The sequence below is a fragment of the Hesperophylax consimilis genome, chromosome 4, assembly GCF_061612785.1.
Source record: "Hesperophylax consimilis isolate HC1 chromosome 4, BYU_Hcon_1.0, whole genome shotgun sequence".
In the NCBI taxonomy this organism is placed as follows: Eukaryota; Metazoa; Arthropoda; class Insecta; order Trichoptera; family Limnephilidae; genus Hesperophylax; species Hesperophylax consimilis.
Window position 1 is genome coordinate 4,240,234 of NC_142839.1, and position 15,511 is coordinate 4,255,744.

The 15,511-nt window shown below is 31.5% G+C and overlaps 1 long non-coding RNA gene and 1 other non-coding gene across 2 annotated transcripts in view; both read left to right on the top strand.

Annotated features, from left to right (window-relative positions):
- LOC149424058 (uncharacterized) overlaps positions 1-15,511 on the top strand; it is a 651,496-nt gene that overhangs the window by 615,232 nt on the left and 20,753 nt on the right. The gene's annotated exons all lie outside the window — the stretch shown is intronic.
- Positions 679-751, top strand: TRNAK-CUU (transfer RNA lysine (anticodon CUU)). The gene has a single exon. It is a non-coding gene; the product is annotated as a tRNA-Lys (tRNA).

Sequence of the window (15,511 nt, forward strand, 5' to 3'; positions counted from 1 at the left end):
TAATTTTATACTTTGCGAAATACTTTATCTAAAAGATGAAAAATTGCGTATTTAATATGTATCTGACCGGTCGGTGGCTGAGTTGACATTGAATTTGGGTCCCACCCAGGCATCATGTGTTATATACCTCGGTTGGCTAAGTCCTCCATCACAACACAAACAACATTTTACTAAAATCGCCTACTGTGGTGGTAGTAGGAGATTTTAAAATATTGTCAGGTTATTTGTAATCCGGAAATGTATCGCTTTCTTTAAAAAAAATAAACAAAATATTCTTTCTACGTAATTTAAATTAAACAACAACAAAAAATTATCTACGGGCTGAAAAAAATTGTTTTTTCACATGACACGGAAATATTTAAAATTAGATTAAACAAATCTACCAATTTTCATGTTTTTCCAAAAGGAAAAGTTTTTGTTTGTGCGAATTCAAGCCTAATTACTTTTTGCTTTTATGTTTACCCACTTACTGTTTGATATTTATGGAAAGGATCTATTTTTAAAAATACTCAAAGGAAAAATAATATTTGAAAAAATCTACCAACTAGATATTTTTGGTTTTGGAAAATTGCCAGTGTTATTTATACACACGTGTTTTAAAACAAACCTGTATATATTCGTAGGTATCTACAAAGTACTCTTACATACGGACCGTACATTTGTGCGTATCTATCACCAGCCCGGCTAGCTCAGTCGGTAGAGCATGAGACTCTTAATCTCAGGGTCGTGGGTTCGAGCCCCACGTTGGGCGAATATATTTTTTGTTGTATTATATTATTTGTGTAGGTCGAATATTTTTTTGATGTTTTTGTATTATTTTGCGTTGGGCGAATATTTTTTGTTGTTTTTTTATTATTTGCTTTGGGCGAATATTTTTTGTTGTTTTATATTATTTGTGTAGGTCGAATATTTTTTTGATGTTTTTGTATTATTTTGCGTTGGGCGAATATTTTTTGTTGTTTTTTTATTATTTGCTTTGGGCGAATATTTTTTGTTGTTTTATATTATTTGTGTAGGTCGAATATTTTTTTGATGTTTTTGTATTATTTTGCGTTGGGCGAATATTTTTTGTTGTTTTTTTATTATTTGCTTTGGGCGAATATTTTTTGTTGTTTTATATTATTTGTGTAGGGCGAATATTTTTTTGATGTTTTTATATTATTTTGCGTTGGGCGAATATTTTTTTATTTTAAAATGTCATGGTTTTCTTATTGATTTGATATTATACTGGATGCAAAATGATAAAAACCATATTTGTTTTGTGTTGATAAAAAAAAATTGTAACACAAATATAATTCTTCTACTTTATTTTGTCATTTCCACTTTTTTGTATAAAAGTTTTTACCATATTTTAAATGTTCAGATGCGACAAAAACACTGACCAAAATAACATTTATTTATTGTTATTGTATTCAATTCGTAGAGCACCATTTGGACATTCATTTTTTAATATGAATTTAATCATATTAGATTCTGTTCAAGTTCAAGTTCTGCTAGTATTTTATTTTTGTCAACATGCATATTTTTTATATTGACGATGAACGCCAAAATAGCTATCACTATAATAAAAAACTAAAATACCCGCATACCTTAATAATAACCTTATTAAATATAAATTTAAATTTTAAAAAAGCAACCCGCGTAAAAACTAACTTTTATGTATATACTTTTGAAGCATAAAAGAATAGTAACTATTTGGCTGAGGATTGAACCATCCTCCCCAGGGACTGACTAAAAGTAATGAAAGGCGCTAAGCCAAACTTATGCCAAATCCTAATTGGATGGTACCGAGATTTATTTTCTATATTGACTGCTGTATTTTTTTATAATGTAATCCAATTTCAGATAAATTTGTCTGTGTGCCATCAAAAGCTAACACAGTGCATTTGTCATCCGCAATGAGTTTGTCTGCCGTGTCGGGAAGTTTGTTGATTTCCACTTCCAAGATTCCATTTCATTAATTAATTCATTCATTCGAGAAAACGATATCGACATTCAAATAGATGTGTTAAAAAATAAGGAATTTCATCCAAATAAGGGGTTTGTAAATATAGGGTTTTCCAATAAGAGGTGTTATTTTGATATTCAATCATAAAATATCAATGCTTTTGTTGCTTGTGTGGCACGTAGCGCCGTCTTGTTGAAAGTAAACGTTGTCCAGATCAATACCATCCAATCCCGGCTATAAAAAATCAGTAATCATCTCTCGATAGCGCAATTCATTCACCGTAACTGTTGCTCCAGTCTCATTTTCGAAAAAGTAAGGTCCAATGACTCCGCCGGACCATAAACCGCACCACACAGTCACACGTTGAGGATAGAGAGACTTTTCAACAATAAATCTTGGGGTTTTCGAGCCCCAGATGCGACAATTTTCCTTGTTGACGAAGCCATGGAGGTGGAAATGGGCCTCATCATTCAAGATGATTTGCATTTGATTCACTCAAGTGAATTTCAATAATTTCAATGCGTTGTCGAAGCGTGTATCGTTCCATTTTTATTAATGGCATAGTTTCTAGGTACTTGTCAAATGTCAGTTTCAAAAGTAACATCTACCGAAATAGCGGGCTATTCAAAATAACACTTCTTATTGGAAAACGCTGTATTTTAGAGCTTCAAAGAAATCATCATCTAGAAAATAATATAGGATTTGTTATATTATTCTATCTTGCAAATGAAACCATTTCCATAGAATTACATATTTTGTGTTACGAGATTTTTATAAACACAATTACCTATCTCAAGAGTCATTTTTAGACTTGCCCAGCGTCCCGTATGTCTTATGAGAATATTTACATAAAATGTGCCCAGTGGAACTACCAATGTAATATTTACATACTAAATACGGTCGGATCTGATCCTTTTTACGGTCAAATTATGTAGACATTTCTAATGATCTGGTCTTTGTCGGCTTGTCCACAGATTTAATTTCGGTTTAGTTCAGAAATATTACATTAATAAGGGTGATTTTGTCACACAGCGGGAATATGAAATGAGAATAATAAAACGTGTAATAATATGCAGTCAAGGTGTAAAATCGTATAATAAAGATACTGGGAAAATAAATAAAAAATACTAACGAGAGGACTTAAACAGATCATTTTATTTATCAATTTATTTTTTGAACACTTCATAAACATACAAATTCCTTTCTATAGTTGTGTAAAGAGAACCTATGGATATACGGTGGTATGATTAATAGTAATTTGAATTAAATTAGGCTGGATTTAAAACTACCTAATAAGCAAATTTCATTGAAAGTTGAAACTGACTCCTTCTACGTTCTTGAGTGCTATTTTTTAAAATTTATTTTAAGTAACATAAACAGTCTTAATATTAATTTAATATACAAAGGAGGATGGAAAATAAACAGACCAATTATAAATGTTCATAGATGGTTGATTTGGTACTATACATTTAGTACTAATACTATAGTAGTGAATGTAGACTAAAATATAAAAAGCAGGATTAAGTAACAAATTTAAAAGCCAAATTTAAACAAGCATGAAAATGCAAGTAGAAAAATGTAATGAACCTATATAATGTATTAGCAGTTATATTATTTTAAATATAATATTTAATACTGACCCTAATTTAGTACCTACCTAAATACACTTCCACTTCTCTATATGTAGGTATACAAAAAATCGAAATATTTTCAATATCAATTTGATTTTTTTTGAGTAACCAAAAATAGGTTTTTTTCGACTGTTTTATTTTCATATAAATGTTTTTTTAAACTCATTTAATTGTTTGGATAGAAATAAATTAACAATGAATTCGAATTAAAACCAAATTAAGGTAGGGCTAAGCTTTTTAATGTAATTTTAGTCAAAGTTCTGAGATCAAAGTCAAATTTAAATATTTTATTCCATGGTTTTAAGCAATTTCCGAGACCCGTTAAGCACCCTTAATATGACATTTCACAAAAATGGTGCTATATAAATTATCTGGCCGCTTTCTATGCAATCGTGTTTTGCATTACAATAAAACGTTTTCATTCGGGTATCAAATTAGGTGTCAAAATAATTTTTAATTTCTCATAATATAGAAGAATACACAGAGAAAAAAATGAATTCATATTCAGTTTACACGTAAGAAAATCTGTGTCGATGCGGGTGTTGTATATTGTATGGGGAATCGTGTCATCATTGTTTCCTCCTGTCACCGAACTGAAGAGGGTTTCTCGTCCCCCCATTTTACCATCGGAGATCTTTGATTCCTGCAGCATCAGTTTATGAAGTAGTGAATGAAACTTAGGAACAATGGGCATCTCGTAGGTTTTTTAAATGCTAGGAGTGGTCGGTAAAAATGGTGGGCGAACAAAACTTTCCATTGGTAAGCTTTATTCATCATATGGTCAGATTTAAAAATAGTTTTTTCATGTTTGGTATAATAATTTTGTAAAGAATTTGATACGTACGAAGAATTGTATTTTATGCTCACAGAAAGGGAATCATTTGAAGAAAATTAACTACATAATTAATTTTATAGCCTACTTTTAAATTTCCGATCGTTATCTGTTAAACAGCTATACTTGAATCGAATCAAAATGATTTGAATTTTGTTCAAAGTATCTACAGTAGGTACCTAGATATACCTACATGTGCATCACGTGTCAGGTCGCAAGGCATTTATAGAAATAAAAAAATCTGTAAGTTAAGAGAGGGAAAATTTTTATTACGACTGTTGATGATATTGAAACTCCAATTTCAGCAAATATTATCATAGTGACAATTATTTTAATGAAAAATAAAACAAACGCACACTCTTCAAATTTCCAAAAATCATTTATAAAGTACCCAAAAAATATATATCTACAAAACATATTTGAAAGACACCATTCAAAATTGAAACATCGCCAGACCTGAATAGCTAGGTACCTATTCTCCCACCATTATCTTCCCATCTCCTTCCCCTCCCCACTACCCCATGCCACACAACATACCCTAATTGGGGATGCCATATACTCACTGTTAACTGGCTCCAAACGGTTGGGAGCAGTTTGAACTCTTGTGATCACAGTCAAAAATTGTGCACGTATTTATAATTCAAAATTTCTAAACGTGTTGCACCATATTTATAATAGGTTGTGTACTCCTGACGTATATACCTTCAGGGCAGATGGGTACAAGGCTTAGAAGAGAGTGTTAATTGGAAACAAAAGGATGCCATAAAAACATGTGAATGAAGGTTTATTGGTACAAAAGGAGGACACCAACGCTAGAATGCCTTTTTAATTTGATTTGAGATGGCATTTCCATGTTTCATGCAATATTATTTTTAAATGTTATTATGTGTTAAATGGTGTAAAATGCAAATGCTATCATGTTGACAAGAATAAATAAATCATTTGGACGTTGTTGTTGTTGACAGCTAAAAGTTAAGTTTTTTTCTGTTTTCGTCACGAATATTAGATAATTTTAATTTACATACTTGATCTCGTATTTCTCACGTCATTTGTCAACCTGTGTTAAACGGGGATGTTGAAAAGATACGTAAGGGAATACGAATGCGTATTGTATAAAATCTGAAAAAAAATAGAATAATTTTATAGGTTACCCTTTTCAAAAACTATTAAAATGCATTTTTTTCTCCGGTCCCTTTTGTAATTAAACTTATGTAAAGTGTTATTTTTTTTTAAATATTGTACGTAATTTTAAATAGCGTATCTGAAGTCTTGTAAAATCACAAATGATAATAATATGTCGGCAGTGTTAATATGATTATCTCTTGTATCATATATTGTCCAAACATTTCTCCCCTAAACTATTTCAGTGATAAATCGCACAAGTTATTAGTAGCACTCTGGCGAATCTCATATTTCGATCCATTACGGAAAGATAAATTACCAGATAAGTTTAACATTGTAACACCTTTTAGGTGAATATTTTGTTACAAAACAAGCCAAAGTATTAAATGTAAAGTAAAAGAGCTTTTGTGTTAAATAACATGACGTGTTCTAAACTGTCGAAAGATTAGTTTTATTAAGAAAAATCCAAAACAACTTAGGAAAGATACTGGTAGGAGCTGTATAAATACTTATTTAATTAAGAGTTTTCAGCTAATTATTGCACATTTTTGTTTTCAAATTGCTTGTTGCTCTCCTTAAATCTGTTTTAAAAATTTTCGTTCACATTTATCTATGAAAAAATTTAACAATATACATGGATACATTGATACATATCCTATTATTGAAATCATTGTACATCTCCATTGGACACTTAAATACAGTTCAATTTCTCGGAACACTGTGACAAAATGTGTGAAAGTCACATTCTTTCGGTGTTTTCTCGAAAACCACCGCTCCAGTTTCGAGTTTTAAAACGAACCAAAGAAATTACTCTGTCCAGGGGTTTGGCAATATATACCTGATTTACCTGCTCTGCCGCACATCCATCTTGTAGATTTATGTCAGGAGAATTGTACCTCAGTGCGTGTACACGTGGAACGAAGCACCTTGCACCGCAGGATATGACAATTAAAATATCCCTTTGTGATTCTGCAGAAATCTCCTAACATCACCATGGAGAATCAACAACAATGATTTCGTTTCCATTGTGTCCACTCTGTCATTCACAAAAATATATTTAGCGATTTTTTCCTCGACTAAATAGTTAATGGCGAACGAAATGTGTCAAAGTTGTAATGCCCTCACTGCTATAAGATATATTATTGCCAGAAAAAAACTTGTCACTCTGACGATTATGTATTGACGTAGCTCTGTGGAATTTTGTTTTTGGTTTGCACTGCTCAAAGGTGAGTTTGTTTTTGCGCGGTCAAAGTGGCGATGAATGTACAACTTTTATTTGGATTCATATTTTTTGCTTGGCTGAACATAATTTTCAAGAATGTTAGGTTCTCATAAGGAAATATTACTTTTGAAAACTTTATTTCTTGTAGCCTCTGAGGCGTACGGTACTTACAACGTACTAATAATTCAATTATTTTACCGTTAGGTGATCGATTCCCACAACAGCGCAATTACACAAGAAGATTTTATATTTTTTATTTTTTTATATATACAATAATATTATTATTGGGTGTATAAAAACAGTTTATTTTTAAACAAGTTCTGCTGTGTAATTATTATTACGCGTGACAGAATATAAATGTATCGTCTGTAAGTGGGCTACCCACAGTTTGATAATGCCTTTAGAGGGCGAAACAGCTGTCACGCGTAATAATAATTACACAGCAGAACTTGTTTAAAAATAAACTGTTTTTATAAACCCAATAATAATATTATTGTATATATAAAAAAATAAAAAAATAAAATGGAGTTCTACAAATTAAACTTAATAACAATAAATAAGATTTTATAGTTTATAAATTTAAGAGTTTCAAATCTGTGTGTTGGTTATTAGTTGTAGTCTTCTTCTGAGGATCACTACTTTACCGCCATGAAAAAAAAATCGTGTTTTTTCTATCAATTTTATCACTGTCGCTAAGCATTCACTTATATATTAATATTATGTGACACATTTACCATGATTCTTTCAGTTCATTCAGAAATATCATTTTTCAGTAAAGTTCAGTAAGTACGTACCATAATTATTTTTCTACGCAATTTAATTGTATGCTTTCCATTACTCACCTCACTGGGTGTAAACATCTCCCGGATAGGTGACAGGAATATATAGTAAAAAAACTGTGCAATGTTATTCAAAAATAACATTGTGTTAAATTATTATTTTTAATTTGTGAAGGAGAAGCAAGTAGTCAAGTAGGTAGAAAGTAAAATGTGAAGATTTGTATGATTAAAAAAGACAGTTAGATATAATTCAATAAAATTAAATAAATTGAAAATCCAGTACCTTCTATTAGCGATGCATTAAGAATAACAGAGAATTTGCTCACTGTTTATCATGATTTAGAAGTAGGTAGGAAGGTATAGTTTATTTTCGCAACACATGGTAAAAAATTCAGATTGATTGAATAAATTAAAAAATGTAATAGTTTCCTTACATAAATGATAGTTCCGAGTTTTTAACTTCCTATTGGGTCAAAAAACCGTTATCTTCAACAAAAAGTACCAAGAAAATTAGCAAGCACGCCTTCAGGTATATTCTTTCGTACTTTGACACAAGTTAGTTACTTTGAACCGCGCTATTTTTATTGGGCATTAGTTATTGGTACCAAACGCTAAACCGCACGAATTGTATTGCTTTTCCAGTCAAATGTGTCTCGTTGATTGAAGTCACGACTACGTTTTCTTTGTTGCTTTGTCAGGCTGTTACCCAATATTAAGCATGCGAGTCAAACATTGGTCTAAACTTGGAAGTAAACGGTGGGTATCGTTTTCACACAAATTTGACTGTAAACCGACAATTTGTAGGCGGGTCTTCTTACTTTAAAGCAATTCAATGCAAAATAATTAAGTTTTTGTGGTTTTGTAAATTTGATCGTCTGGTAATATTATAGATGCCCTGACTAAATACTCTGGGCCTTACTTATAAAAGCTTTTTTTTAAATTTAGACAACTGATAAGCAACCATTAACGTAACGTAAATAATTTATTATCAGTGTAAAATTTAAAACAGGTTTATCAGTAAGGGGATATGAGTACAACACATTTTGGCCAATGCGGTAAAATTGAGTGTTTCTTGATAAATACTTTTATAAACCTAGAAAAAAATAAAGTATCAGGCATATAAAAATGTTTGTGAATGAAGCCTAAAACCTCCTACTCACGAATCCCTTTTTTGTATGGATGTTGCAAATTAACTTCCTTAAATGCCGATAGAAAAACATTTTAATTTTTGTGCCGAAACGATCACAAGTCCTGACACTCATTCAAAGCAGCTTGTATGGGATTTTACAAAAAATTTCATTTTTTCAATTTACTCACATTTATTTAAACATATAAAAATATTATAGTTAATTTTTAAAAAAAAGAAAATATTGTGATCTAGGAGGTTTCGCTTAAAGTCGCTAGCAATAGGCAAATAGGGCGGTAAATTTAAAGAAAATACTATTAAGATTTTTATTATTAATTCAGAACTGGAATGCAACAAATTTTTTGTTGTTGTTGTTTATTTCAGTTTCTCGAGAATTTGCGCTGTTCATTTTTATTGCAACTGAACATTAAAAAAGCCTGTCAGAATATATCAACACAGTGCGAATATTTTTTTAAAATGGATGAAATATAAGAATCAGGTCATTTTTGTTCACCCTCCTTTAAAAAAACTATCATCAATATCTTTAATTTATAATGATCCTATTTATTTTTGATGAAGGTATGCATGAATGATCACCTCACACTTCGGATATCATATGGCATAGTCGTTCAATCATCTTGGAGCTGGTGAAAGGGCATAAGACATAGGCTACTAATCAATTCACTGCACTCATTTATTTTAACAACGTTTCATCAACATTTAACCGTATCCAAGTAAACCATCTGTCTTATATGGGAATATGCACCAGTGATTAAAGAACTACGGAGAACTAGTATTAATAATTTAATTTATTGTTGACGGTTTATGTACCTAGTGCCTACCCGCTCCACATATTACCACAATAGGGTATATTAAGGAGCTACGAATACCGTTAAAAATGTGTGGAAGTTTATTTTTTTGATCTTTGATTAAAAAAATCTAAATTCCAACCGGTTACAACGTCATTATGAGAAGAAAACGCCAATGTCTGTTAAGACGGATGTCAACAACACCGCCGAATTCACGAATAAAAATCGGAGAAAATCAGAAATAGCACTTCCAGAAAATTTATTCGTCAAAATAAAAATAAAAATTCCTTCACTATCGTAATTTTTTTCTACGTTCTTTCAAGAGTAAAAAAAAACAGTTTGTATTGGCAAACAATGAATCTACACAATAAAACTTAATTAAGGCGATGCCATACGTAGTAATGCAAAATCATGTGTTTTTGGTTTGAAACTTTGGTCTCCTAGAAATGTTTCAGATGCTTTAATTAAATACTGTGAGTAGAATACATCTTGGCCTTTGAAATAATCGAAAATTTTTTAGATAAGTCTTTTTATAAGCCCAGAAAAAAATAATGTATAAGGCCAGTGAAAACTGCTTTAAATTTCAAAATCTCCTAATTACGAACCCATTTTCGGTTATGATTTTATTGTATAATGTGGAAAATTAAGTAATTTATAAAATTATCTGAAAAAAATTAAATATTTATGCCTGAAAATCCACAAAATAAAATTAAAGGTACTTTTTGGCCATGTTTTTTTCTTGCATAAATCAAAACAGGCGGAAGGTGTTAAGCGGGAATTTACAACTTATGACGTAGTAAATTAATAAACGACGCCTTAAATGCCGTAATTGTCACCATGACTTGACATTATTCAAGACACCAAACGGTAGAACAGATGATCTAGCACAGCCTAGCATGGTAAATGGAATGGTGCTACTGAATTAAATCTTTAAAGCACTAGATACATTCAATTATTATTTAAACAACCTCAATTTTTTGCATACCTCTATATTCCCAAATGTTGAGAAGATTAAAACAAGAAATCTCATTATTTGATCTTGAGGCTGTAACCTTCCACTCTCTTCCCACCTGAAAAAACCGAATTAAAACATTTGATATGGAGGAATCTATCTAATAGGGAAGATTAATTACCGGTGGAATGGGGCACGGAAACCGCTACTTGGACGTGTTTCTTCTATTCCTCCAAAGGTCCAGAGATATAATACGGGTCGGAACAAAGCCACGCAGTCTGGACCGCCGGACCCCCGCGGATTCAGGATCCTCTGAAAGAGTGTTCTTAGACCTTGGGCTCGCGAGTGATACCAATACTTACGTAACATACCCTCAGTAAAATAGCTTGACTACCTCATTTTGTATGAGGATTATCTCTTTTTTCAGAAATTATTGAAAATTTTGAAACCTCGTCAGTTAAGTTGTTAAAGCAAAGCTCCCCGACTATTTGATGGATGTAAATAGTAGGTAGTTAAATATCCATGCGTTGAACTTACTTCAAGACAAAAAAAATCAAGTGTACAAAATTTTTGACGTCATAGCTGAACATCTTCAAGTTTTTAGTGGAAAATAAATATAGTTGTTGTTTTGCTCCATAATGAAATGTAAAATTACTTTAAACAATTTAATAATTTTATATTGAATCGATTAGTATTAGATTAAGTAGGTAAGCAAGCAGTATGTAGATAAGTTCGTCAAATCCATGGCTTTCCCTTTGACCATACACTCCTGCAAATTATTCAGCCTCACAGCACAGCGGATTAGAATCCAGAATTCGCTGGTCCACAATCGAGAAGCTTACTACACTGCGTCTCACAAGAAAAAAAATCAATTACATGGGTAGGTTCCTAAACAGTTAAGGCGATGCACTACGCCGTATAATATTTTAAATTGTGCCGCTATCAATAATAACCCTTACGTAGATGGTGATAAGGTTTAAATTCCCGCTCACCATCCGCCTGTTTTGATTTATGCAAGAAAAAAACATGGCCAAAAAGTGCCTTTTATTTTATTTTGTGGATGTTCAGGCATAAATATTAATTTTTTTTCCGATCATTTTATAAATTACTTAATTTTCCACATTATACAATAAAATCGTAACCGAAAATGGGTTCGTAATTAGGAGATTTTGAACTTTAAAGCAGTTTTCATAGGCCTTATACATTATTTTTTTCTGGGCTTATAAAAAGATTTATCTAAAAAATATTGGACCATTTCAAAGGCCAAGATGTATTCTACTTGCAGTATTTAATTAAAGCATCTGAAACATTTCTAGGCGACCAAATTTTCAAACCAAAAAAACATGATTTTGCATTACTACGTATGGCATTGCCTTAAACAACTAAATCTGAATTAATTAACTCACTCTGAGATAAATTGGGTGTACATACTAGTATTAAGAATGAGTCCGCTGGAATTGACTTCCTAGTTTGAGAAATTCTGGAGTGACATTAAATTAGTTTAATATCACAATTTTTTCACCCTATGAAATCCAAATTCCACCATATTTCGGGGATCGTGGCCCATTTGCCTGAGATATTTTTGATTTATTTGCCGACCGCCGGCGAACAAAGTTTTTGACACCATTTTTTCGGCGATATTCAGATTTTTTCGGGAAATCTTTGTATATAACTTTTTAGTCTATGTGGCAATGCCTAAAGCTGTGGGGTCCTAGCATCCCTAACGAAAGTATGTTTTAAACATTTTTTGGATGAATAATACGAAGAATCTCTATTATAGAATTAATGGGAAAATGAATTGATATATATATATTTTTTGATTTCACATAATGTTATAGGAATTGACGTAGATAATATTTCTCTCAGGTCTCCGGCACATTCTGTCAGAAATCGGAATATTTCCGCTTTGAAAAAAATCAAAACCAATAGAATATTACTGAAAGTATCCAAAAACTAAAACCTGTTATTGAAAGGTAACGAAAAACGATTTCTTATTTTATTATTACAAATAAACATATAATTTTTCTTATTTCTCTGGTACTTCTAGATATGAATATGTAGCGTGGTTTTTTCGCTTTCTAACACCCGTTTCGATCATATACCATGACAGTAAGGTAGACGATTTTTTACGATTTCTATGAAACCATATTATGAGCTGTTTTCAAAAGCGAAAAAATTAGCCGGAGGAGTCCAACATGTGATCATACGTTAATATTGATCGAGATTCATACATTGACCTACCGAAGTTAGCATTTTGATTGTAGTCTGATTTTGCTCAGGTTTCTCTGTCGGATTTTCAATACAAAGGAAGGGTACTTTTAACTCTTAGTGTCATGTCGCTTCCACTGCGAGCTTATGGTGAAAATAGAAACTTTTATTATTAGGTGGTTATACAGAAACTATTCAATATTGTTTAAAAAATAAGATTAAAAAAAAACAGTACCAACCGAAAGAATTAAAACGAAAGTAGTGAAACTTGTTACTATGTAAAATACATTTAGGTACATGCATGACGTTCAACACCATTAGTTTGTACATACTAATCTATTATTCTGACTCTTGACATGGCCCGACTCAAGTATCTTATTCACTTAATCGTTCCATGTTTTCCTCGGGAGTCCTCGAATTTTTCTACCATTCGCATTTCCGTCATATATTCTCCTTACATTATTCGTTCATTCGCTCTACATGCCCAAACCATCAAACAATTTAATAATCAATAATATGTACCAAATGTATTTGCGGCACATTCCTGAGTAGTAGATACTTTCAGTATCGCCCTAGTGAAAGAATAGCAATCAGAATCGAAAAGTTGCTTGAAATGGCTTTAGCCGCATTTGGTGACCCGATTTGAATAGTCTGGCACTTTCCCGTCTTCTATCCCTATGATGCCATAGTCTCACTGGTTGCAAGCGGATGGGAGCAGTTGGGACTCTTGTGCTGTACCTACTGAGTATAAAAAATAGTACCTACACAAATTTTGCTGCTATAAATTTTAATGGAAACGGTTAAGTGACAAATATATTCAAACATGCATTGTTTATGTAAAGTAGGTAGGTAGAAACTTAAATAACTGTAATTATGTAATATTCCTAGTCTAACATTTTGAGCGCTGTTCAAGTGAAGCACACGAGCATTAGGGGCTGTAAAATGTAATTTACAGCCCCTATTATTTTGGTTTTCTATTCTGCATTACATATATCATAAATATACCAAACAGCAGGCATGAGGCATGAACATCGAGCTTCAGGCTTCAAGGTCAGGTAGGCAGTTAATTTTCCTATTTTAAACGCTTCCAGGAACAAGCAACCTGGCCGTAATGTTCCTTCAGGTGAGAAATGGTTTTGAGTTAGGGTAGCCACATACCTTAAATTTGTCAGCACGGAAATCTTGTCGTTATTTAAACAAATTATTGTTATAATTTAAGTTTTAATATTAAACATAGACTGGAGAATTTTCCTACCATTCTTACAATCTTAACATTAGAAGCAGATAAATAAACCCTTACCAATATTTTTTTTCTTTATATTTAAAACGGAAAAAATATTAATAAGGTTTTAAAATTTATTTTTTTAATAATTTTAAGGGGAAAACAATAAAAGAGGTAAATAAACAATACTGCTATCCAAAGAAAAAGTCAAAGTACACTACACATAAACGAAGTATGTCGAAGTTGTTATTTTATAAGAAAAAAGCTTTCAATTTCGTACTTAAAGCACTACATGTATCAAAGAATTTTAAGAAAAAACACACCATTTTTTAAATATTCTCTACTCCACAGTAAAATATTTAATATTTCAAGTACTTATGATATTATGATTCAATTTATCTTTGTTGATATTGAAAATGATTGTTTTATTGCTTAAGATTTTTAATGAAAAACGGTTTTACTCATTTAATGTTTTTATTATTTTTTAACGATAAAGTAATGTTTATAAGACAAGGTTTTATGCATAGCATAAAGGATAACAAATAATTATAAGCAATAATTAGTCTCCTGAAATATCAATACAAATTGAAAATATCTCCCGAGTAAAAATCGAATTCCCGTTGGCGGTATTTATTTTTACTCGGGAGATATTTTCAATTTGTATTGATATTTCAGGCGACTAATTATTGCTTATAATTATTTAATGTTTTTAGTTTTATGGAGGTTTGTTCAATCCATCCCCTCTACCACATTTGCGTGTTTTAAAAATGGGTAACAAAACAAAAATCAGTTCCTATCTATTAACGTTTATTTATTACGCCTTTCTTAAATTATTTTTAAGAAACGCTTCTGTATCATCTTGATAATTTTTTGTTGTGGAATTTTACTAGGTATTGAGACCCATATGGTGACGTTTTATAAAAATTAGAAGAATTAAATTGTGTTGTGTTTCAAATAAATGTAAAAAATAATTTATTTTACGACATTTTGGCAACCCTAACCTAAGTACACAATTCCAGATTATTAATGTTCCAAGTCGTAAACTAAAGGTTGTGTACCGAGAATCGTAAATACATGTTATGTCGTTCTTGAGAGCAAAAAATTCAGGTTGATATATTATTTACATTACGAGTTACGGATTTTTTTGCCATTCGAAGAGAAAATCTTTTTTGGTTCAGTCGATCTAAGAATACTTTAATAATAATAACAATAATTGGATGATTTGCATACAGTCGATGTTGTGACAAATGACCCCAAAAGTGTTGTACAAACACATTTTTTTCAAAAGAAATTTTGCGTTTTATTACGAACTACAGACAATATTATAATTAGGGCTATAAGATTTCATCCACTGGTTCACCGATCAATAATACAAAACTATATATACAATGCATTTGAAGAATGAACTTGAACGATGAGCTGCTGCGTTAAAATGTATATACTCCATTCTCTTTACCTGCTGAATTTCTTTTTTAATTAGAATTTGGGAGGCGGGTATGAATACCGCCGCCTCGGGCGGTTAACAATTACTGGATAACACCTCTGCCATAGGTCACCCCAAGTGGTTCGCCACATTTGGTAACTTATCTTTGGTGCCCGGGTTCACCAAAGTCTTAAACCTACCTTGAACCTTTTTCCTTAAGAGAATATCCTATCCTTT